The 24398-nt window shown below is 37.6% G+C and overlaps 1 long non-coding RNA gene across 1 annotated transcript; it reads left to right on the top strand.

Annotated features, from left to right (window-relative positions):
• The first annotated feature begins 4683 nt into the window (after nt 1-4683).
• LOC120225751 lies at nt 4684-21164 on the top strand. The gene is made up of 5 exons (XR_005526886.1): nt 4684-4816; nt 10899-10991; nt 13429-13592; nt 19473-19737; nt 21133-21164. It is a non-coding gene; the product is annotated as an uncharacterized LOC120225751 (long non-coding RNA).
• The last annotated feature ends 3234 nt before the right edge of the window (nt 21165-24398 follow it).

Here is a 24398-nt window from a genome sequence, read left to right as displayed (position 1 = left end):
ATCTACAAAATCATCAGCCTACTTCTAGGTGATGGAAAAAGGATTCATAAGTGTGAAAGCTTATGTAAAATGGTATGGTAAAAAAAAAAAACACAAAAAAAACCCTTTTTGTTTCTTTGTTTGTTTGCTTGTGTTTGTTTTTTAGTCAGAACTAAATTCAAATCGAGTCTCTACCTAACTCTGTCTCTCCAGTTGGGCTCAGTGTTTTAATCTCTCCACACTTCAGAATCATAATCTGTAAAATAGAGATTATGATCCTGGGCTTGTATACGAAATTGAGATTATAAAGGAAATTTGCATTACTCATGCCCTATACATATAAGGCATTCAACAAATATTGGTTAATATTATTTTTAGAAAATGAAATTATGAATAAGGATCTATGAAAATCTTAAATAGGACAGTAAATAATAAGTGTTAATGGTAAGAGAAACCCACAAAAACTGTTCCTAACTGATTTTCATGGCTCTTTAATCATTGACTCCTACTTCATTTTCTAAAAAATTGTTTAACCAATTCTTCAAATCTCCCCAAAAATCTATAAACACAATAATAATCTTTTCTTAATAACACATGTTCCATATGGAACACACTGTGCTACAGTCCATGTTCAATTCAGGTGCAGATAGAACAAAGGGCCTGTCATGGAGGACTACACCAGAGAGAAAGCACACATGCAAGTAAAATGACAAGACAAACAAAACTGCTTAATGGAGTGTATTTAGAGAGGAAGGTTTTACTTCTGGCTGGAATATTAGGAAAAAGTCCCTGAAGGAAAGGAAATATGAACAAAGCCTCATTAGTGGGCATTTGTAGGTGATTTGGTGGTGGTGGTGGTGGTGGTAGTGGTGGTAATGGCTTTTTTCCCCCTCCATACAGCAACAACTTTTCCTTTCTGCCATAATAGAATCTTATGATATTTTTTATTGCGAGGACTTGCTCTTCCTCAGTTTCTGCCATTGTGCTCTGGTGGTGCTGACTCCATCTTGCTATGTGTCAGCAGGTGGCAAGATTGGGGCCAGGGAGGAGAGTCCATGCTCCAGGCCATGATACAAAGTTCAGGTGTAGACACATAGTTTATGACCATCAGGCCAATGAGGCTTGCTATGGCTTTAACCCAATGGAAAGCTGCCTCCCTCAATATGACTAGTATCTTCCTATTGTTTGACAGTGTTTCTATGCCTAGAATCTATCCTCATATCCCTATTGTTGGTGACGTCATTTAAGAGCTGAGTGTAGCCATGCCTGAAATGGAGCCTCCACCATTGGACTTAACTGGTATATTTTATTTATTTATTTACCTACTTACTTACTTATTTATTTATAAAGAGCATATGAGCACAAGCAGAGGAGAGACAAAGGGAGGGAGGGAGAGAGGGGGAAAGAGAGAGAAAGAGAGAGAGAGAGAGAGAATCCTTTTTAATCCTATTCTTTTTAACATTTATTTATTTGTAAGAGACAGAGGCAGAGTGCAAGCCAGAGAGGGGGAGAGAAAAGGAAACATAATCTGAAGCAAGATACAGGCTCTGAACTGTCAGCACAGAGCCGATTGCAGGGCTCAAATCATGAACCATAAGCTCACGAACTGAGCCCAAATAGTCCAATGCTTAACCAACTGAGCCACCCAGGCACCCTGAGAAAGAGAGAATCCTAAAAAGCCCCCATGCCCAGCAAGGAGCCTGACATGGGGCTTGATCTCACAACCATGAAATCATGACTTGAGCCAAAATCAAGATGCTTAACCAACTGAGCAACCCAGGAGCCCCTTAGCCTGTGTATTTTAAGTATGTAAGTCTACATGTATTTTTCCCTACTCATTTTTGTTGCTTTTGTTTTACCTTTTTTTAGAAGTGATAAAGAACCTTGCTTATAGTCATAAATGAAATAGTTTGGAACAACAAGTAAAATGTCAGCACATGAAGAGAATGGAGGAACATACTGATGGGAAAACTGTAGGCAAGGGCATAGGCTGGACAAAGTGTCTAGGGCGTAGCAATGTCAGGTCACCATCCTGCTCTTTTATCAGTAGCGGAAACATATACTTCCCTTCAGGACAAAGGCTTTGGGTTGGCTTCCTCACCACAGACAACTCCTGCTGCCAGAGCTACTCAGACCTGCTGAGCCATGTCCCCATCCCCTGGTGAGAAAGAATGTGTTCACCCCTGTCACTGAGCTAAGTGACTTCCACTGTCATGTGGTTTAGTGTCAGGGACTTTTTCTACCATCTTTAGGACTCTGGCACTGGGTTTTTCATGTGGTTTCCGGCCTTTCCTCTTTAGCCATCTGGACTCCAATGAAGAAGAGAATTCATTTAGTGTTGCTGCATAAAAAGGCAGCTGTGGTCCTATAAGATGGCCTCATAATATTAATTTGGTGCAATGAATCTTTTGTATTCACGTCTAAATGCTAAACCTGAAAGGGGCTGGAGACAACATGTTCATCCCCCAGCAAACAACTCTCAGGGAGAGAGGGGAGGAATGACAGACACCACTGGAAGGAACAATAAGATTCTTTGCTTATCGAGATATTTCCTCCTGCATACTTGTCCTTGAGAGCCTGGTGAGTCAGTAAAGCAAGATGTATTTCATTAGAGAGAGGGAACAGAGACTCCTGTCTGCCAAGTGGCAGTTCTCTACCTTTCATCCCTCCCCAAGGCATCCACTAAGGGTCTGGAGAAACGGCCATATTCCATAGCTGGCCATTAATGGAATGCCTTTATCCTCCCTGTTCTGAGCCAGAACCTGACCCACTCATTAAAGACCCAGCTCTGTCTCACCTCTCTGGTTTGGCCTCCCCCAAATATGTCAGCCCCCGCAGGTGGAGGCAGCAAAGTTGATGCATCACACATAATCTGTCTTCAATAACACAGTCATTGGTAAATAATTTGTATTTTTCACAATTTATATCCTACAGGAAGATCATCCTCACTGTCTTTGCTATACACTTTATTTATCAGGAGAAATAGGGCGAAGGCCACAGTGATTGTGGTCAGAAACTGTAGGTATGCTGAGTCAGAAAAATCTCCTTTTCCATTTTTGATGTGCCAAATCTCATAATAGCACTCTCCTCCACTTTTATCCCCATGTCCCAACTTTCACTTCAACTGAAAGAGCTTCCTAACTCATTTTTTTGTTTAGTATTATCTGTCTCTACACTCTGGACTATAACCTACCCATAAACACTTCCAATGCTTCCAAATCTAAATGAGACCATGTCACGCCAAGGCTTTTGGCTCTCCAATGACTTGTCAATGTATTAAGAATAAGACCCTTGTCCACCAGCTTCTCTATGATCTGCCCTCACTGTCTCATACTCATTTCCCACCCCTATGCCTTTTGGTCCTTCATTTGCTCAATAAATGAAATGAGCTGCTCATTATTACTTGAACACATTACATAACTTCCAGTCTAAGGGCTTTTGCATTCACCACTCTGGTGAGGAATGTGTATCCTCCAGACATTCACATAGCTTTCTCCCTCACCAAACCCAAAGCTGTACTCATAGACCAGGTCCTCAAGGAAACCTTTCTTGACAATACTATTTAAAATGACACCTTCAGGGCACCTGGGTGGCTCAGTCGATTAAGTGTCTGACATCAGCTCAGGTCATGATCTCACAATCTGTGAGTTCGAGTCCCGTGTTGGACTCTGTGCTGTCAGCTCAGAGCCTGGAGCCTGCTTTGGATTTTTTGTCTCCCTCTCTCTGCCTTTCCCACACTCATATTCTGTTTCTCTCTGTCTCAAAAATGTATAAACATTTAAAAAATTAAAAAATAAAATAAAATGGCACCTTCAGGGGCACCTGAGTTGCTTTGTTGATTAAGGGTCTAACTTTGGCTCAGGCCACATTCTCACCATTGGTGATTTTGAGCCCTGCATTGGGCTCTGTGATGATAGCTCAGAGCTTAGAGCCTGCTTCAGACTCTGTGTTTACCTCTCTTGGTCCCTGCCACACTTGCATGCTCTCTCTCTCTCCCTCCCTCTGTCTCTCTCAAAAATAAACATCAACTTTTTTTAAAATTAAAAAATAATAATAATAAAATGACACCTTCATTTACCACAAGGATACAAAAACACAGATTCAAAGGGGTAGATGCACACAAATATTTATAGTAGCATTATCAACAATAGCCAAACTATGGGAAGAGCCCAAATGTCCATTGAATGATGAACAGATAAAGAAGATGTGGTGTATATACATAATATATATACAATAGAATATTACTCAACCATAAAAAGAATGAAATCATGCCATTTGCAATGAAGTAGATGGAGCTAGAGCATATTATTATAAGCAAAATAAGTCAATCAGAGAAAGACAAATATGATAAGATTTCACTAATAGGTGGAATTTAATAAACAAAACAGATAAACATATGGGAAGGAGGGGAGAGGAGAGAAGGAAATATACAACAAGAGACTTTTAAGGATAGAGAACAAATTGAAGGTTGAGGGAGGGAGGTGGGAAGGGTTAAATGGGTGATGGGCATTAAGGAGGGTACTTGTGATGAGCACTGGGTGTTTTATCTAAGTGATGAATCACTGAATTGTACTCTGAAAACCAATACTGCACTGTATGTTAACTAACAGTTAACTATGTTAACTAAAAGGCAACTAAAATTTAAAAATAAAACAAAATAAAATGGCACATTCACCACTCATTATTCTTTTACCATCAGGGAAATCACTATTACTTGACATTATCTGACTATACAACTCTTTAATCTGCCTCCTCGACTGGGATATTGGCTCCACAATGGCATGGATGTTATGATGATTACTACAGTGTAACAGCACCCTGAAAAGATTTGGACAAAGTAATTATTCAATGTTTATTGTTGAGGAGCACACTGCATAATTTATCTATTTGAAAGCCAATAACGTGTTTAGCATGTAATCACCAATGGTGTGTTTCCTGGAGTAAAATAAACAATGGTACCCAATTATGACCATCTATTTATAACAATAACATTGATGCTTAAAGTAATACATGGAGCATAACAAACACTATATAAGTATATACCTATGAAGTTAATATATAATACTATATAATACAAGTCTCGGAGGAAGGTACCTAATTGTTTCCATGTTAAATATATGAAAACCAAAGCCCAAGGTCATACAACTAGTACATAGCAAAACCAAGAGGTGAAGCCCAGTAAGCTGGCTCCAGATTGAATAATTCTCACCAGAAGATTATACTTTCTCATATTACTAAATTGTTTGGATCAGATAATGCTATAGGACAGTGATTTTCTCAATACCAATTAATCAGCTATCCTCTTTATTCTTCTTCTTACCATCTCTACTTATCAACCCAACTAAGATAATACGCTTGAGCAATAGCTAGGTCTTCTGTAACCCCACAGTGCTACACACATGAGATGTGGTGCACAGTAAGTATCTGCTGATTGTTTAAAATTCAGATACTCCAGAAGAACTGAATCTTAATAGCTACTTAGGCTGTCTTTATTGACTCCTAGTTGAGAACAGAATCCTTAAAAAATAAAACCCAGAAGAAGCACCTAATTGTGGTAGGAATAGAAGAGATATGTGAATATAGAAGGGAAGAGAAACTACTTAGGTCAAATTTGATGTGTTTTAAAATTTGCTCTTGGACTTTCGTATTTCATTTCTCTCCTTCTTTCTTTTGAGTAAACACAAAATGGGGCAGACTCTCTCTTTGAAAACAAATGTATCTGGCGTCAGAGTTTCTGTAATGGTAGAAACAACTGCGACCAATTCATATTTATGCATTAGCACCTTCTCACACTTCTGTGAGCCAGGAGTCTGTCTCTATTATGGATCTTTCTCACTACTGCACTTTCCTGTGACAACACCATGCCAGCCATCAATGTTACATGTATTTTCAAAATCTATTTTGAGAAAGAATAGTTTTTCACGGAAAACGTTCATAATAACAAATGTTTAATAATCATTATAGCTCTTTCTTGCTGAAATGTCTAAAATGGTGACAAACATTGAATTAGTCATTGATAACGGTATTCATATTATGTTATTTGACCTTTCCTACTTGGCATAAGGTTATTTTATTTGAGAGCAATTGCAGTGACATTTATTGGACAATTCAGAGGTCTGTTAGAGCTAATTTTAGCCTTTTCTCCTATTTAAGCATTGAGGATAAAAATGTTTCTTCTTGGAAGCTGCTTAAAAGTATTCCGCTAGATTAACTTGCCTTCCTTCTTCTGTGAGCAAATGTTATATTCTGTTTAGGAGGTCATGAGTCAGAGATCTGGAGATCTAAACTAATTCCAATGTGAAAATTTCAGCTATCACCCTAGAAATCTTCCTCAAAATGTCTTGCTTCGATAGTTGGAAAAGATATCCAGGATAAGAACTGAATTCACCAACAAGGACCTCTTCAGTTGCCCTTAGCTTCCTTGTGATTTGCAGAAGTAATGGGTTTTTTGTTTGCTTGTTTATCTGTTTGTTTTATTTTCCCTCCAGATTTCTTGTTTATCTCTCTTACCCTATTCACAAACTTAGTCCTTGGCATTTTCCCTCCTTTCTTCCTTTCACTTTCTACCATCTCAGGTAGAATGAACTTTATAAATAGTAACCTGACTCCTCTTCTCTGACTTAAACCGAAGAAATAATATGGGATACACCAAGTTTCACCTTCAGAATTCTAAATATTTGTTAAAAATTGTTAGCTTTAAAAAAAATCAGCTAAGTGCTAAATATTGAGGTAAGATTATATTTGTGTGTTTTATACATGCATATTTGTGTGCATATATACACATGTATGTATGTATATGTATATACACATATACAATATGTATCCATATTTGTACATATATATTTATCTTGCCTTACCTTTGTGAATGAACAAAGCCTAGTCATGTAATACAATTTAGATAAGCAATGCCTTATTTAAACACCTGAGGTCTTCTCTAAATGATGCCACCACCAATGTTCAATTGTGTCAATTTAGTAAGAAAATCAGACAAAGCAGCTATTTGTCTATCATGCAGGCAAAACATGGGCTAATTAACTAACCTTTCCTACTTAACTTGTTTGATATCGTATAGACTTGATTATATAACAAAAAGCTAAGAGTATATATAGCCTTTCTGATATTTACCAAATGGCTATTTTAACCCTCTGAAATTCTGTATTTTATCACAGTAGTTTAAAGCTATTTTCCAGTGAAAGCTCTATTGCATATCATTACTTTCAATACTTTTGCCACAATGGAATGCACAAACTATTAAGTCATGTCTTAAAAATACATGACTCTCTTGATATGTACCTGTGAGTATTTGTGTTCCTTCTCAGCTCCATCAGGCTATGAACTCCATTTGCCTGACTACATATTGAGATAGTAACCTATACTCCCCACCTTGTGTTTTTCATCTCCCATTTATTCCTTAGCCAGCTGAAACCGAGTTTCATCTTTCATCATCTCCTCCAAGACAGCTTCCTCAAAGGTTAGCAATAATCTTTGAATTGTCAGATGCAATGACTTTTTCTCAGCCTTTATCTGGATTCAAGTCTACATAGCTTGACTGTTTTGAGTACCTTGTGTGTGAAACTTTGGCACTTATGGAATCACTCTCTTCTCTTCCTCTCTCAGAAGCTTATACTGGTTCATTTATACCAACTTGTTCCTTAAGAGTAGGTGTCAAGATAAAGTCTTGTTCTTTTACCCTCATCTCTCCTCACACAACACAATTTTTGTTCATAGCTAATGTTAGCCATTTCTAGATATGAAATCTCTGCTTATGTGGATAGCCTGACAAATATAAACCTTCAGCCTGGATCTCTCTCTGAACTACAGTTGTAGTTTTGAACTGCCTGCTAGCCATTGCTATCTGGATATCCTGTAGACAATAACCATGCTTCTATATCAGATTCTTTACTTTTATTCTCCAGATGTGATCTCCCATCTATAAAGGGTAAATAGGTATTAATATGCTCTACAGTATTTATACTCTTAAGAGTTAACACATACTAAGTCCTTCCGGTATTTTAAGAGCTTTATATATAATGCCATTTAATCTTTGCAGCTACCCTTCAAGGTAAGTACTATCATTGTAATTATTTTTAATGAGACACAGAAAGTTTTCTAAGGTCATCCAGCTAGATAGAGGCAGACCTTGACTTTGACCTCAGTATGGCTGAATGGGTGTTCTTAAAATCTACACTATTCTGTAGACAGGTGGGGAGGGCAGAGGGAAAAAGAGGAAGCTAGAAAGACCCCACTTAAACAAAAAGTTGACAGAAATATACTATTCATTGCACTCTGCTTTTCTGAAGTGGAACTGAAACTTTATTTATTGAAACCTATGTTGATACATTAACTATGAGTGATATTGTTTTGAGTGATATATGTCTCAAACGTTTTGTTTTATTGTTGTATCTTTCTCTTAAAATGGAAGCCAATTTGATATCCAATTTGTCTCCATATCAAAAAAATATGTTATATACATAATCTTTCTTCATTTTTAATTCTATGCATATATAATTGTAGGACTTCAGGGCTAAAAGGGAAATTAGGAATAATCTAAGAAAATCCCTTTACTTTATAAAGGGGCCTAGAGTATTCAAGTAGCTGTTCATAGTCACAGACCAAGTTTGTGGCAGAACCAGGAATACAACCCAAATCTTAAACATCGAGTCCCTTGTTTATTCTACTGTATCATATTTTTTCATAATATATGTAATACTTGAGAATAATATTGTTTTTAGTGTTTAAATTACTTATTCACGATTTGAACCTTATGCTACTTTACAGAGAATTCTATGCTTTCTTAATTAGCCCTTGTTGGGCATCTCCTATATCCAGAGATTTGTTTTCATATTTCCACACAGCTCTTAGCAGACTTTTTGTTTGTGAAGAGCATGTACAGGTTTTGGGAAGCTCAGTATGGATTCTTATAAAAGCCTGGGTTGAAATACCTTCTGGCTGGGCCCAGGAGAGGAGACCTTGTGAGACAGAATAGAGTTAAGTATCCAGGGAGACAACATGTGCAGTGTGACTGAAAAATGAGCAAGAAAAAAGGGATAGAGCTCAAGTTGGCAGCCCTAGGTCTTCTATATCTGAATCATTCCCAGATGGTGCAGATACAAAGAATGGGCACCGTCATGACTGAGGACAGAGAACCATGCATCAGTAGCTTCTAGCTGACCTGCCACCCATGGCATGGCTAAGGGACCATTCTTCAGAGCCTAATATGAAAGCAGTCAAATATTCTGCATCTCATCTACCAGATAATGATCCCCTCTCTAAGAGCAAGTGCCTTTGATCTGTACAGATTATCAAACAGGCAACTACCATTATCACCTGATTTTTCTTTTCAATGTAACATTGCTTTACCATGGACCAGGTATGCAATGTACAGAATCCTTTTATGAATTTCCTTTCATTTGACCCCTATAAGAGCCAAAGGCTGAAGTAGGGCATGAGCTATTACTCCATCTAAAGATAAAGAAATTGACGGAGTCCTACCGTGATGTTCAAAAAAGCTGACTCTGGTCCCACCACTAATTAACTTTAGCAAACCCCTTACCTCCTTGGAATCATCTCCTCTTTTCAGGGTGTCTATTTATCCTAACATTCTGAATCTAGGATTCCCAAGTAGATGGTATGGTTGTGATACTCTTTCTTAAAAAATGTTTATTTATTTGAGAAAGAGAGAGAGAGAGCACGCAAGCAGGGGAGGAGCAGAGAGACAGGGAGACACAGAATCCAAAGCAGGCTCCAGGCTCTGAGCTGTCAGCACAGATGAGGGGCTCAGACTCACAAACCACAAGATCATTACCTGAACTGAAGTTGGGCACGTAATGGACTGAGCCACCCAGGCACCCCTGATACTTTTATCCATTCCCTCTATTTTTATTTTGGTAGAGGAGAAAAGTAAAGACAAATGTCTAACAAGGTTCACAATTGTTTGACACTGTCTAATCCTAGAGTTCTTGTCCAAGGGCCACACACTCAACAGAGGTGAGCGTTTCATTCCTTTTCTGAGAAGAAAGTTAGATGGAAACACTGAGCCTTTGTTTTGAAGCTATATTTACTTCTAGGGACTGATTTGAGACTAAATCTGCAGGCATTTAAAAACATTCTATTTATAGCCCCAACACCATTCTTTGCTTCTCAAATATGGTTTTAGTACTAGATAAAAAGAAAACATCCATTTTGATAGATTATAGGTAACCTTACCCACTTCTACTCTAGCTGTTGTCCCTCTGCAAACATCAATCTCACAAGGTCATTGTAACACAAATATAGCCTTTGATAGCTTTTTTCCAGTTACCTTCACATCAAAACCATGCTTTTTACTATCCTCTCCTCCGGCTCATAATTTTACTTCTAGTTAATGTATTATAATCTAGTCTGTCATTCCTCACTGTTAGACATTCATTTTCAACCTTTTTTTGGTTGTTATGGTAAGTAATCCTGAAATGCATATTTTCATGTTTATAGCATACATGCTCTTTTGTAACAGGAGTTCCCTTTAAGTAAGTTCCCCAAGGTGGAATCAATGGGTCAAAGGCAATAAGCATTGTAACTGACTTTTAAATATATTATCAAGGTTTTTTCTAAAAGCAATATAAATAATTCAGAAGTTCAAATTCTCACTAAAGAGTAGTCATGTAATTTTTATTGAACCATAAGCAAAATTAGTATCACCTACAGTTGAGAGCTTTCAGAAATAGGGAACACTGTTTTCTATTCTAGTCCTAGAATAGAAATCACCAAAAGGTCAGTTACATATAACTTAGTGTCCTAGGTAGACCTAGGATAGTCCTAGGTAGTCCTACTCATTCCCTAGGTTTAATAGTAGAATGTGGTTAATTGACTTACCACGACAAGTTCATCGTGATAGGAAGTAAGAAGTAGAGAGCTTTGTTTTGTTTTTGTTCCCATGAAAGCAGACACTGCGACAAAGATTTGAGCAGACTTTATCTGAGAGGCAATCTCAGGAAGCACAAGTTGATGGAATGGTGACAGAGGAGCCAATAACGGTATGTTAGTATATGAGTGATGCTTTAGGGACCAGGCCTCCACTCCCTCTGGGAACATTCAAGTGACTTGAAAGATGAACTACGCAGTTGTTCCACAGAAGTTGTGGAGTCTGGGGTATTTGCTGACTAACTTCAATCAGGTTGTCCTTGATGTGCTAGAAATCCATTATTTTCAGGGTGGCCTGGTCCCCTAGACCTGAAGAAATCTGTCAGTCAAAAAAGCAAAGATACAGGCCTTTGTAGTGAGAAGCTATTAGACTCTTCAGGAAATATCTGCTGAAGATAAAGTGAGATTAGAGAAGGGACTGAATGTGGGAGAGGTTGTGGACAGTACTGCTACACATCTGAGAATAAGGACCCCCTACTAACAGTGTTCCACCAAAGGAAGAAAGGATCTAAGAACCATGTTCATTCCTCTGAGTGTTTACCGAGGCTAAAGCAAGTTCCAGGCACTGAATCATGGTCAAAAGTTTAAGATCTCTTATACAGTTGGTATGAATGTTAATATATCAGTTGAGCCAAAGACTCAATAATAAGATATAATTATTGTAACTAAGTCAACTCAGAATAAGATATTATGGCTAACTGAATTTTAAAGTTTGACAAAAATACCTACCTACCTACCTAATTATGGTTTTAACACTTGATGAAAATAGCTTTTTATAGTCAGAATTACTTTACTTGTTTTAATAAGAATAGTTCAGTAATGTGAATAAATAGTTGTCTGATATTTAGGAACTTGTATGGCATTGAAATAATCTTTCTGAGAGTTAATTTTCCTGATCCATGGACTCAAGATATAAAAATATATGGGAATATGAGTAGAATGTGAATTGGGTCTATAACATACCCTCAGTTTTTTTTAAATCTCCTTAACAAATCTTTATTTATTTATTTAATAAACTTTTTTGACAAGAAAAATGTACAGACATAAGAAATCATGCTTTTCCTATTTGGTTTTTATCATAAAGTTAATAATACATGGAAATACTTGGAACTTCAATTATTCTCTGAGCAGGAGGCCAAAGATAAATCAGAACAGTTAGTGGAAATAACATGAAAGAAAGATTTTTTTTTCTTTTGACTTGGGCAAATCAAACTAAAAATATGCAACACATTAGGAAAAAAGATAATTCTGTCCAATAGGAGAGAGATCAGTCCTAAAACACTTGTACAAAAATGATAATCACAAGAGAAAAGTTGGCTGTGCCTCTCCACACTCTGTGAGGGCAGAGGGAATTTAAGTAGGTAAAATGTGAGTATTGCATGGCTATTTGAAAGGTTATCCCTGCTGTGGAGATGGACAGATCAGGCTGTTTTTGTCTCACATCATTAAATCTAAAATCATCTCACTTACCATCCTTTCTCTAATTCCATGCTAATCAAGCAACCTTCTGATTATAATTTGGTTTCCCGCATTGGTCTGCCTAGAGGGTGAGAATGTGCTGGCCATGCTTATGCAAGTATTCCAGTCCTCAGGGTGACTACACTTCTCATTGCAAATTAATGGATTAGCATCCTGATCTACATCATTTTCATGAAAAAATGGAGCCCTCTTGTGATGATATACTTTGGCTTGTATGCCCAGAAGACAGAGATCCAGATATCATGTCATCACAGGGTGGCTTCTCTGTGGGGGCTTCTTGATCCCCACTCCCTAAACTTCAACAGCACTCTTTGCTAAGGCTTCCCATTTAAAACATCTATTTGCTATTGATTCTGACCATTATTAGCCTGAAAATTCCAACAGGTAAAACTTTCTACTGAGCCCTCAAAACTTCAACTATAAAAAATCCAAAAGACCTATATCCCTTATTATTATTACCTATTTTAATAGTTCATTGATGAGATGGGAAAAAAAGGAAAGGGTGATTTTTTCCCCCTTACTGGACACTATTCCTGAGATCATTCAGCAACCTCACACAAAACCCAGCCCCAAACCTCCTGAAAAGAGGAAATGTCAGAAAGGGGAATGAGACAGACCATTTTGTAGCTTGGGAGTGTTTGATATCAGAGACTCTGGAATATCACTGTCTGGATTTGAATTCTGGCTTAGTTCTATATGACCTATACCAAAATACAGGATCTTCTCTGCTTTAGTTTCCACATCTGTAAAATGGGAACACTGATAGCAACTATATCACAAGATTGTTATGATAGTTTGGTTACATAAAATGTTTAAATTAAATGACCACACGGTGTTTGCAAATTCTTAAAGAATTTATTGCACTTACTAAATGTGTTAGATGAATGGCATAAAACTCTAGACACCAGACTAGTGGTCTAAAATTCCAGACACGAGTACTTGACCTACAAGATTTATAGACCTTAGGTCCAAATATTCAACACTCCTATTCTGGTCAGCTGTTATAATGCAGTAGTGACACTGAACCTCTGTTAAACCCACATTAGAAGCTTCCTCAATTCATTCTCTAAGATTTCCAGGAAGCAAAGGTAGTATCTGCGCACAGAGGATTTGTTGCTGAGAAGTGCTGTTGGATATACTCCCAGATCTGCGAAGAGGTTCTTCCTAACCTGTCTTGATCTGGAGACGCTTCTTTATTCTCCCAGGTCCATCAGAACCAGAAAGGCAAGTAAAAGGTAAACTTGTTGACCTCTAAGACCTTTCAGTTCTCAGATATGGACTCTGACCCATGTCTATTCATGAACACCCTATGCAGCTGACCTTCCCCCTCACTGGTCACTGGTCTCAGAGAATGCTGAAGCCTTGTGCCAACCATCTGAGATTTTTCCAGACAATGTGAAACCTGATTGCCTGATGTTGCTCTTGGGCTACGTTGTCAGTTCCCATAATTTGGAACAAAGGCCCAAAATTTTTACTGTCATTTTATATTTTTTTCTACTTTAATGAAAAAAATATTTAAATTTTGTGAAAACACTGTTTTTGGGATCTGGGTCTTATCTATGTCACCACTGACTTGCTGTGTGATTGTAAATATGACCCTTTCCCTCTTTGGGACTCAGTTTCCTCCTTGATATAAAGAGAGAGAGAGAGACAACGGTCTCTAAAATTCCTTCCACCTTGGACAACTCAGGGTTGTGATACTCAACCACCAAGTTCCCTCGGTTCTTACACATTTTATTATCTGTGAGTAAGAAAAGTCTGAGATAAGTTTTATCTGATCTATAAATTTTATTGCTATTATACTAGTAGACTATATTAGAAGAGGGTGTGTTCAAAAAACAATAATCTCTGGGGTTTCTGGGTGGCTCAGACAGTGAAGCATCCAACTCTTGATCTTGGCTCAGGTCATGATCTCACAGTTGGTGAGTTCAAGTCCTACATTGGGCTTGGTGCTGACAGTGCAGAGCCTGCTTGGAATTCTCTCTCTCTCTCTCTCTCTCTCTCTCAAAATAAATAAATAAGCCAATTTTTTAAAAAAAAAAAATAATAACTTCCTTAGCATTCTCTGGACTTGTCTGCATCCTAGCTTGTCAGTAATGGTTATTCTATATATCTTCAGTGAAATGTAGAGAACCTACTTGGGCATTTTCCAGGTGATAGAAAGTGAAATGACTATATATAGAAGTGTTCTGTCTTTCCATATTATTACATCTTTCATGTAGTCTGTCAATACACTTGCTCCAGGTATAGTCTTAAGTATTAAAATTGGAAGAATGTCAGCTGGGCTGGACGTTTGCCAGGTTCAATGTGACATAAAGTATTTAAAAATTTGTAGTGATGACTCTTGATGTAATGTTCTACTCTGTCTCAATGGAGGGAAACAATTACATTTCAGTCTGATGTAGATAATTGTCTTTTCACGTTAACATAACTCATACTTGCACACCCACCTTTACAACTTGTAATATTAGTCCTGTGTAGTAAAAGTGAATCTCCTCATTATTCCCTAACATGCAGGCAGGCTGGGGAGCCCCACTTTAAAAATATATGCAGCAAGTGTCGAAGTTCTTTTCACAGAGGTATTTATTCTTCCTACTCAGATTATAGAAGAGCATCATGCTCACTTTCTAATGTGCCTGGCTTTTAGACCTGATAAACCTAAGTTATTCTGTAAAATTCAAGGAAATGAACATTTATTTTTGAGAGTGAATTGGGAGTAAGAAGAGGAGCCAGAGGTATTAGCTCTTCATTCAAAGCATCTGTGATTCTAACATCTTCTCAACTCCTGCCAACCCCCTCAAATTCTTACTCCTCCAGGACATCTTTCTTCCATAAATAGAAATGATCTTGCAGAAAAAAAATCTATCTAGCAGTTCAATGACTATACAAGCAGCACATTTGTTTTTGTTTTTAGTTGGCGGCCTCTTCAAATAGCACTGGAAAGCACCTGTAGTCCCCAAAAACAGCCAAAAATTTTATCATCAAGATGGGTTCATTTGGCTAAACACTGCTGTTTCTCATCAAAAGCACACCTCACTTGAGGGAACAAACACAGCTAGTAAGATCTTGGTGAGTGTATTCGTTGGCTCTGCTAACATTTGTTGAGTGGTTCCTCTGCAGCAAGCATTGAACTAGTGGAAAGGTGGCATTCCTCTGTGGTATGTGCATGCCTTTCCCTGAAAAATCATGCTCATTTTGCCCACAGAAGCAAGTTCATGTTCAAAGTTTATATGCAAGAATTTGCTCTGGTATAGTGGCAGGGCAGGCCTCATTGAAATCCAATTCATGAACAATTTAACAATCAGCAGTCCATGAACTTAACTCCTTGACTTCCTTAGTTCATTTATAAATAATTTACATGGTTGCTTCAGTTCTGTGTTTGGGTAGTAAACTGAAATCTATTTACCAAAATGATTAATATCTACCCCTACTCAGTGATATGAAAAATATAAAAAAACTTATCTTTTGTAAATAACTTGTTTGCTTGAAAAAATCAGGTATATTAAAATGGCTGAGAAGATCTGATTTTGTTATCTGTGTTCAGTGAATCCTGAAGTAGAAGGGCTCTTAAAGATGTTCAAGTTCATACCCCCTTATTCTACGTGTGAAGGCTGAAAGGACTGGGGACTGACCCCCCACCCCCAGGAAATCCTTCTACATCCCCAACACAAGTTCCTCTGAGAGTTTTGCAAATATTAATTTCTCCTAAGATTATTTCATTCTAATTTCAGTGAAGGGGGAAATAAAACCTCATAGGTGTCAAAAATAATGGAATGGCCTTCTTATCAGAGTCTAGTTCATTAAGAAAAAAGCAAGGCTGAAAGTTTCATGAGTTCAGTGTTAGCAATTTCTCACATTTACACGACTGCTTATGTATTTTGTTTTCTTGGGTATATCTGTGTTCCACTTCAGGGACTAACTAAACTGGGATAGCTCTTCTCTTCTGCCATGGATATGAAACCCCACAGCTAAAAGTTTTATTGTCATTTTAGATTTTTTCTACTTTAATGAAAAAACTATTTGAACTTTGTGAAAACACTGTTTTTTGAGGTGTGGGTCTTATCTGTGCTGGGACTTATCTGTGCCAGGAGTTATCTGTGCCACACCGACTTGCTGTGTGATTGTATGTATGAGTCCTCTTTGGGACTCAGTTTCCTCCTTGATATAAAGACGGAGAGACAACGGTCTCTAAAATGCCTTCAACCTTGGACAACTCAGAGTTGTGATACTCAACCACCAAGGCCCCTCCTTGTTTTTTTTTTTGCCACAATACTGGGGACAGTCTCAGGGATTTGTATTTACTTATATATGTGTATAAACATCAGTAAGGGTTTCTGGGTTGTTGGATAGGGTCAATTCCCTTATACAGAAAAAATTTTTTAAAAAGTTCAAATCCTTATCCTCTGCCTCCAACTCTACGGTTGCCAATTCATTTAAAAAAAATTGGATCTTATTTTTCTCCTGCTTTTAAAGTACTTGTAAACTCATTAAGAAGGCCTCTGAGACCCACTGAATGTGGTTTCTGAATATCTTCAGGAATTCACTTTTTTCTTTTTTTACAAACTTCCATTTTTTGGATTCCTCTAATAAACTCCTGCCTTTCTTTTCACATCCCAGGTATACTTTGATTTTCTCAGCTCCTATGTCAGCTTTAACATGCTGTCTTCTTCCTTGTGGCAAGGAACACTCTTGTTCCATGTTCAGCCAGGCTGACCCCTACATATCCTCTACAGCTCAGTTACTTTGAGGCCCATTTTCTAAATACCTTACTGCCCACAAACACTGGTTCAGATATTTGTCTTATTGTGCCCCTGCAGCTCCCTGTGTTACTTTCTCTCAGGTCTAACCCTTTAGTGCAAGTGTCACTTGCATTTACTCATTCCATTTTATTTTCTAAAAAATTCTTTTAATGTTTATTTTTGAGAGAGAGAAACCAAGAGACAGAGTGAGGGAAAGGCAGAGAGAGGGAGAAACGGAACTTGAAGCAGGCTCCAGACTCTGAGTTGTCAGCACAGAGCCCAATACGGGGTTTAAACTCAGAAAGAGTGAGATCATGACCTGAGCTGAAGTCAGATATTCGGCTGTATTCAGAATATCTTACAGAATATATACAGAATTCTCTGTATTCAAATATGATTAACCAACTGAGGTGCCTCTCATTCCATTTTATTTTCTGATGCAGCTTTTAGTTCTTAGTATAGCACAGGAGGTAGAACAGGTACTCTGTAGATATGTGTGGCATGTGGCATGAATGAATGAAGGAGCAGAAGTAGAAAGATACTTATAAGGCTTAATAATCCAAAAGATCTCTCTCTCCATATCCTAACTAGCTAAGGTGTTCTGCAGTCTTCCCCAAATTACAGTTTCCCCACTGGATCACTAGTAGGTGGTCAACAAAAACGGGGGCACCATCTCCAAAATGGCCCAGGTCTCTATCCTGGGCATAGCTTCCTGAACACTTCTACTAAATACTGCTTGTATTAGGCCCTTCTTCTGCTCCAGTTTGTTCAATGTCTCCCTGTTTCCAATAATTTCTATTGCATTTCTTTTCCTTATGGCTGGCATGAACTATCCTCCATTATTACAGTCCATGTAGCCCATTCCATAATTCCTTTTTCCTTTTCTGTTGGTACCACATACTTCCAACACTGGAACACTCTACTGTCACATCCACATGTTAGTGGTTATTCCCATTTCTCTGTATTCAAATATGATTATCTGCTTAGTGTGAGATGTTCCCATTACTTTCCACCAATCCCAACCCTTCTCACCCTTCGAGATCATTTTAAAAAATTTTAGTGTTTGTTTATTTTTGAGAGAGACAGACAGACAGACAGAGCATGAGCAGGGGAGGAGCAAAGAGAGGGAGACACAGAATCTGAAACAGACTCCAGGCTCTGAGCTGTCAGCACAGAGCCCAAAGTGGGGTCAAACTCATGAACCACAAAATCATGACCTGAGCCAAAGTCAGATGCTTAATAGACTAAGCCACCCAGGGGCCTCACTTCAAGATCATTTTAATTGAGCCATTTATTAGATTTGTCGGTTAACATCTAAAAGCTTCTACATCTGAGATATCAAACAGATATTACTTTTGTCCAAATTCAACCCACTGAGCTTTTTTTGTTTTAAAAGTTAATTATTTACCAAACAGTTAAAAATCAAGAGCATTTGCATAAAAATCAGGATTTGGTGTTAGCAAGGATTTGGGGTAAGTAAGGATCTCTTGAGAAACATCAGAACATCTGGCAACAGTGGACGAGACCAAACACCCAAAGAGGAGTAACCATTTGATACTGAGATGCACCCTCCACTGTTAGATGGTCCATTACCTCTTTAGTTACAATCATCCTCAGCCAGCTCTTCTTACTCATGTATGTTAGTGGCCTAGCCTCTATATGAGTTTGAGACCTTTAATCAGGATAGTTTGGGAGTGGTATAAGAAACAAATTACCCACTGAATGAGAGTCAGTGGTCACCATGAACTTCCCATGTAAGTTTATCTTTCCACTGTTTTTCTTTTTTCTCTTTTGTTATTCAGGGAACACCAGTACCGAAAGAATTTACTGCCTCTAGGATTTTTTGGGTTTTTTTTTTTTTTTTTTTGCTTTGTTTTGATTTGCTTTTGTACAGAGAATTCACATACCCTTGGTTGCCACTGAGGTAACAGGGAGGTACAATCAGAGAGTGATTTCAAAAGGCTTCAAGCTACTGCTTAACAGCATACGCTTTCTGAGAAATACAGGAATTTATAAAAATTCCAACTGTTGGAATTTTAATTTTCCGTTATAAATCATTTTCTCTCTCTCATTTTTGAAAGCTGAAAGCTGACACACATAATTATTTCTTGTTAGATATTGAACAGAAAAGAACAGAATGTATTGTTGAGGCTGTTCAGGGTTGGAGGAGCACAGGAGACCCATAAGCAATGAAGGCTTTCCTTCATAAAGCAATATTGTTGTTCATACTCTGTGATAATTATTAGCTATTAGTTAGTTACATTTTGTTTCAAAACACAGTTCAGTTCTGATATATCTGTGCACAATTCAGAAGGTACTTAGAATTTATTTCATCATGTTACTTCTGGAAATCTTATTTGTGAATACCTCCCACAGTATTCAGCAGAGGGTGAACAATGGCTTGGTCAAGATACAAAGAAGGTGAAAAGAAGCCTTAAAAACCTCACAATTGGAAGATGTAATTTATTCTTGGGACACCTGGTATCAGGGAAATGCATGAGAACTGAGAGATGGAAGATTTAGACATAATATATTAACATCAAACTACGTTCAGCTTCTTCGAATAGTCTGGATTTCCCCAGGAGTTAGTGACTTCTTGGTAACAGAGATGATCGAGAAGATATTTGATGGTCATTTGTAGGTGAGTAGGCACTGAAGCATTTAATATGGGCTCAACTACAACTTCTCTCATCACTTCTAGACCATAGTTGTGTAAGTCAAGTCTGTCTCTCAAACTATGAAAATATATCCATTCACATTTATCAAAAATGTAATAGTGGCCTACAGAAGATGTTGGGGCTTGGAGTATCTTTAATTTCTGTAGATTTTCTGAATTTTTAAAATTAGCACACACCATTTCTTAAAAAGAAGAAAAAAAATCACAAATCCTAAAGAGAAACCCCTCACTATTTTCTTTGGGTTGCCCAAGTAAGCCAGCACCACTACTTGAACTTAAAACATCAAAAGTAACACTTTGAATTTCTGGAATAGCTAAATGTTATATAAAAATAGAATACTTAATGCAGCCTCAAAACCTATTTTAAGTACCATCTTTGCCATAAAGTATGTCCTGGTTACCTCAAACAATCACCCAGCCTCTCTCCCTCAGCATTCCCTATAGCGTATCCTATGACTACCACCTGCTTAACTACTTATGACCTAGAATTAATTATCATCTTCTGTGTGTTTGTTCTGCCTACTCAACTAGACTGTAAACTTTGAAAAAGCTGCCCCATGACAGCAATTAGCAGAACACTTAATGGACTTGTACATGTATAATTTAAATGATTCTAGTGTGTGTATTACCATTTTCCAAACAAAGATGACTGAATCTCTGTCAGGATTTTTTCATCATTATAGTTTTATAGATATCATCCAATTGCAAACAATACCTAAATGACAGGTACATTGAAAGACATTTTCATAAAGTTTTATGCAGATATACTGACTTTTTTTCCCCAAACAAAAGATATTTGATGGTAAGTCATCTTTTCATTATGTGTGTGTGTGTGTGTGTGTGTATTTGTGTGTGGTTGTTTGTGTGTTTCCCCAAAATACAATAATGAAACAGCAGCCCCCACGCAATAATCAGGAACTTATTTGCATTAGGTTTTGGAATGAATTATATGAGTTATATTTCTTTCTCACCTTCTCTCACTCATTTTTTTTAGTGTCATGTTCTTCTTTTTTTTCTTTTTTTTTTTTCACTTTACCAGAATACAAACTAATGAAAAAAGAGAAAATAAAACTTATTTGAAGGGTATACTGGAGATCTGGGCTGTCACCTTTGTAATTAATGATAGATAGATGATAGATAGATAGATAGATAGATAGATAGATAGATAGATAGAAAGAATAAACATTTAAGAGATGTTATGAAAATTTATGGTTAGGGGTATCGTTATAGCCAAAAGATACATAGAAATGTCACTTTGGTTTCTATTAAAATATCTTTTTAAAGGAAACTATATGTTTTTTAAATTTTTAAATATTTTAAATCTAATGTAGTTAACATACAGTGTTATATTATTTTTAGGTGTACAATACAGTGATTCAACAATTCTATACATCACCCAGTGCTCATCAAGATAAATGTACTCTTGGGAAGCCTGGCTGGCTCAGTTGGAAGAGCATGTGATTTGATCTTGGGGCCATGAATTCAAGCCACACATGGGGTATAAAGACTACCTAAATAAACACACTTAAAAAAATGATGTGCACCCTTGCTTAGTCCCCTTCACCTACCTAATTCACCTATACTTTAAATGAAGAGTATTACACTAGACCATGGTTAATGACAATATTTGTCTTTCTTGGTGTGCTTACATCTTCATAATCATACTCATTTCTGGATAAAATAATTGAAGCCAATAAAGCTCATCAAAATTTTTTCTGAAAAAATATTATAGCAGACACTTTGGTGTAGTTCAATATAGCCAATTTTCAACCGTCACCCAGCAGCACTTAGATAATGATTGACCTGTGTGAGGTGCTAAAGCCCAATACTTGCCTCAAAGCTTACACTCAATTTACATGTCAGAGCTTTCCAGGGGATCAGACTATGGCTAGACTTCATCTGAAGCCATATATTTACGTCTTCTTCCCCTTCTCTCATCCGCTTCCCTCATTCACAGATATCTCCATGGAGCAGACCCTTGACAAACTGCTTGCACACAAATCCCTATTTCAGGCTCTTCTTCTAAGAAATAAAACCTAAGACAAATAACCTTAAAATTCAGTTGACAGAACTAAACTATGTGTTTTGACAATCAATCTTTGATAATAATATCCACAGTAGATAAGAGTGTTTAGGAGAATCATAATGGATAAGTAATTGAGGTTTTTGCCTTGGACCGGTGTCTCTCAAGCAGAGCCATTTTGCTCAACAACCAACATTTGGCAATGTCTGGAAACATCTTTAGTTGTGAGAAGTGGTGTGAGGGGAAGGATGCTTACTAGCATGTAATACATAGCAGTGAGGAGCATTGCTGGATATTCTGCAGTGCTCATGATATCCTCTTCCAACAGAGAATATCGGGTCAAGAATGTCAATAGTGTTACTATTCAGAAACCCTGCTCAAGATCCAACATACTTTTTAAATTCTGGGCCCCCGTATGCGTGCGTGTGAATGTGAACGTGCCTATATAGTGTTTAAGTTACACTACATTGGCCCTATTTCAAATCTAAAGAGGGTGCGTGCATTTTTGCTTCCCTTACATCATGGATTTTGGTTAAAGCTCTACAATTTAAGAGTACAAAAAAGAAAAATTACCCAGACATAGTTTGGGATGCATTCAAAAAATATATTGGGATCGTTGATTGGCCAAGTCAAATTTTCTTTTTGAGAAGATATCTTATTTTCTTCACTGAGGGAATTGCCACTTTCCTCTTGCTTTGCACCTCCCACCTCACCTTGTGTGACAAAAGGACTAACTCACATCTAGCCTGCTTTGAATCATGTGCCTACAAGACAAGTATTTGGGGTGGAATTTGTTTTGTCTTGCGTTTTGCTTTCATTTGTTGGGCACAATGAAGTTAGAATATTTTGTTATAAATGCACTTATGTATCTGCTATGTATTTATACATACACAAATGAATGTACTGACTTATACATATGTGCTTGTCATTTTCTATAATTATGGTCATTAACATTAATATTCTCAAATAATTGAGTTCTTTTCTTTTTGGCAGGAGGAAGTTGGATTAAGTTTAAAATTCCATTTTGTGCCAGAACTGGCACCATCTTAGCAAGCCAGGGCATACCGACCACATGCCCAAAAAGAAGTGGTGAATGTGATTTCTGCCACCATAATTCTTGCCTGTGACAAAGCCCAGTCTCATTGTGTTTGAAATATATCCCTCAGCTCATCCCATCAAACCATGCAGGGTTGGTTTGAAAGGGCTGGCACTCCTTTGTGTCGTTCTGAATCCATCTGGCACTCTGGTATAATAGATTCCTTAGATTATATGAATGCCAAGTGATAAAGGAGGTGCTGGTGGCCCTGCAGCTAACAGCTACCTCATGGCTTTTAGTGGGGCTTCAAAGAATCCAGTAAAGTCTTGGCTTGTGGGAAATGGGCACTGCAGTTGCAGCTTGGGCAAATTCGATTTATGAAAATCCAAGTTTACACAAATGCTGAATAATGGACAGATTAGAGAAAATGATTATTCATTTTGTGGATTTAATGATAGAGTTCCTTTAAAATGCATTACCCAAGTACATTTAAAATATAACTTCATTTAAAAAAAATCATACAGATCATTCCAGGAAATAGTTCTTTTCAGCACTAAAATTATAAATCACAGAAAGTGTCAAGAGAGACCTTATTGACCACACAGCTTTAATTTTAACATTTTATCTATGAGGAAAAGTGCTCAAAGAGGTGCAGTACCTAGTAGTCCAGATGCTTTCAACATCATGGAAACTATGATTTGATAGCATCTGCTCTTATAAAGTGGTCACATATCTAGAGGGGCTTGGCCTGAGATAATGCTGACTTTCCGGTGCTGAGCTTCCCTTCCCTTGGAGGATTTACACAGCCATTGTTGACTCTGAGAATCACGACTCCCTAAGGACTTTTTCACAACTCTTGAGTCTGTTACTACCTCCAATGCCAAAATTATCAGCCTTTCTAAGGAGATAATCAATCAACTTGATGGTTCAATAAGTGCTTGTTAAATTGCATTGAACCGTTTGTTCACCCATCCATCCACCTGTGCTAGACTCTAGGGATACCCTGGTGAAAAAATATCAAAGTTTAAGTACATTAGATACTCTCTTGATGAGCTTTTGTGACAATTCTAATGCAAAAGCTAGCAATGGCTGTAGCACTCCAAAACATTCCTCACCTGCTCTCTGAAGCTTGAAACTCTTTAAAAAATAATGACGTCATTGGAAGGCAACAAGTTCTCTAGAAAACCAAGTTGTTTATGTATTTAACTGGAAAAGGGAGTGAGGATTGACTCAAGTGTCAGGCTAAATTGCTGGTTACATACACGTTTTTCTGGGCTTCAGTGGTGCTTGTCTGCGATGTAACTCTTCCTCCCTCTTTCCAACAAGAGACTCCATTTACTCGGTTATGGGGGTTGGCCAGAACCAGATCTAAGCCAATGCAGTATGCAGGCTTTGACCATACTGACTGATTAAAAAACAGATTCACTGTCCATGTTATACCAACCAAGACATTCTCTAAGTTCAAGCCCTGCATTGGGCTCTGTGGTGATAGCTCAGAGTCTGGAACCTGCTTTGAATTCCGTATCTCCCTCCCTCCATGCCCCTCCCCTGCTCATGCTTGCACTA

This window comes from Hyaena hyaena, unplaced genomic scaffold (genome assembly GCF_003009895.1).
Source record: "Hyaena hyaena isolate Hyena2069 unplaced genomic scaffold, ASM300989v1 scaffold_1500, whole genome shotgun sequence".
Lineage (NCBI taxonomy): Eukaryota > Metazoa > Chordata > Mammalia > Carnivora > Hyaenidae > Hyaena > Hyaena hyaena.
Note: the sequence above shows the minus strand (reverse complement) of the source record. Positions and strands in the feature narration are given on the sequence as shown.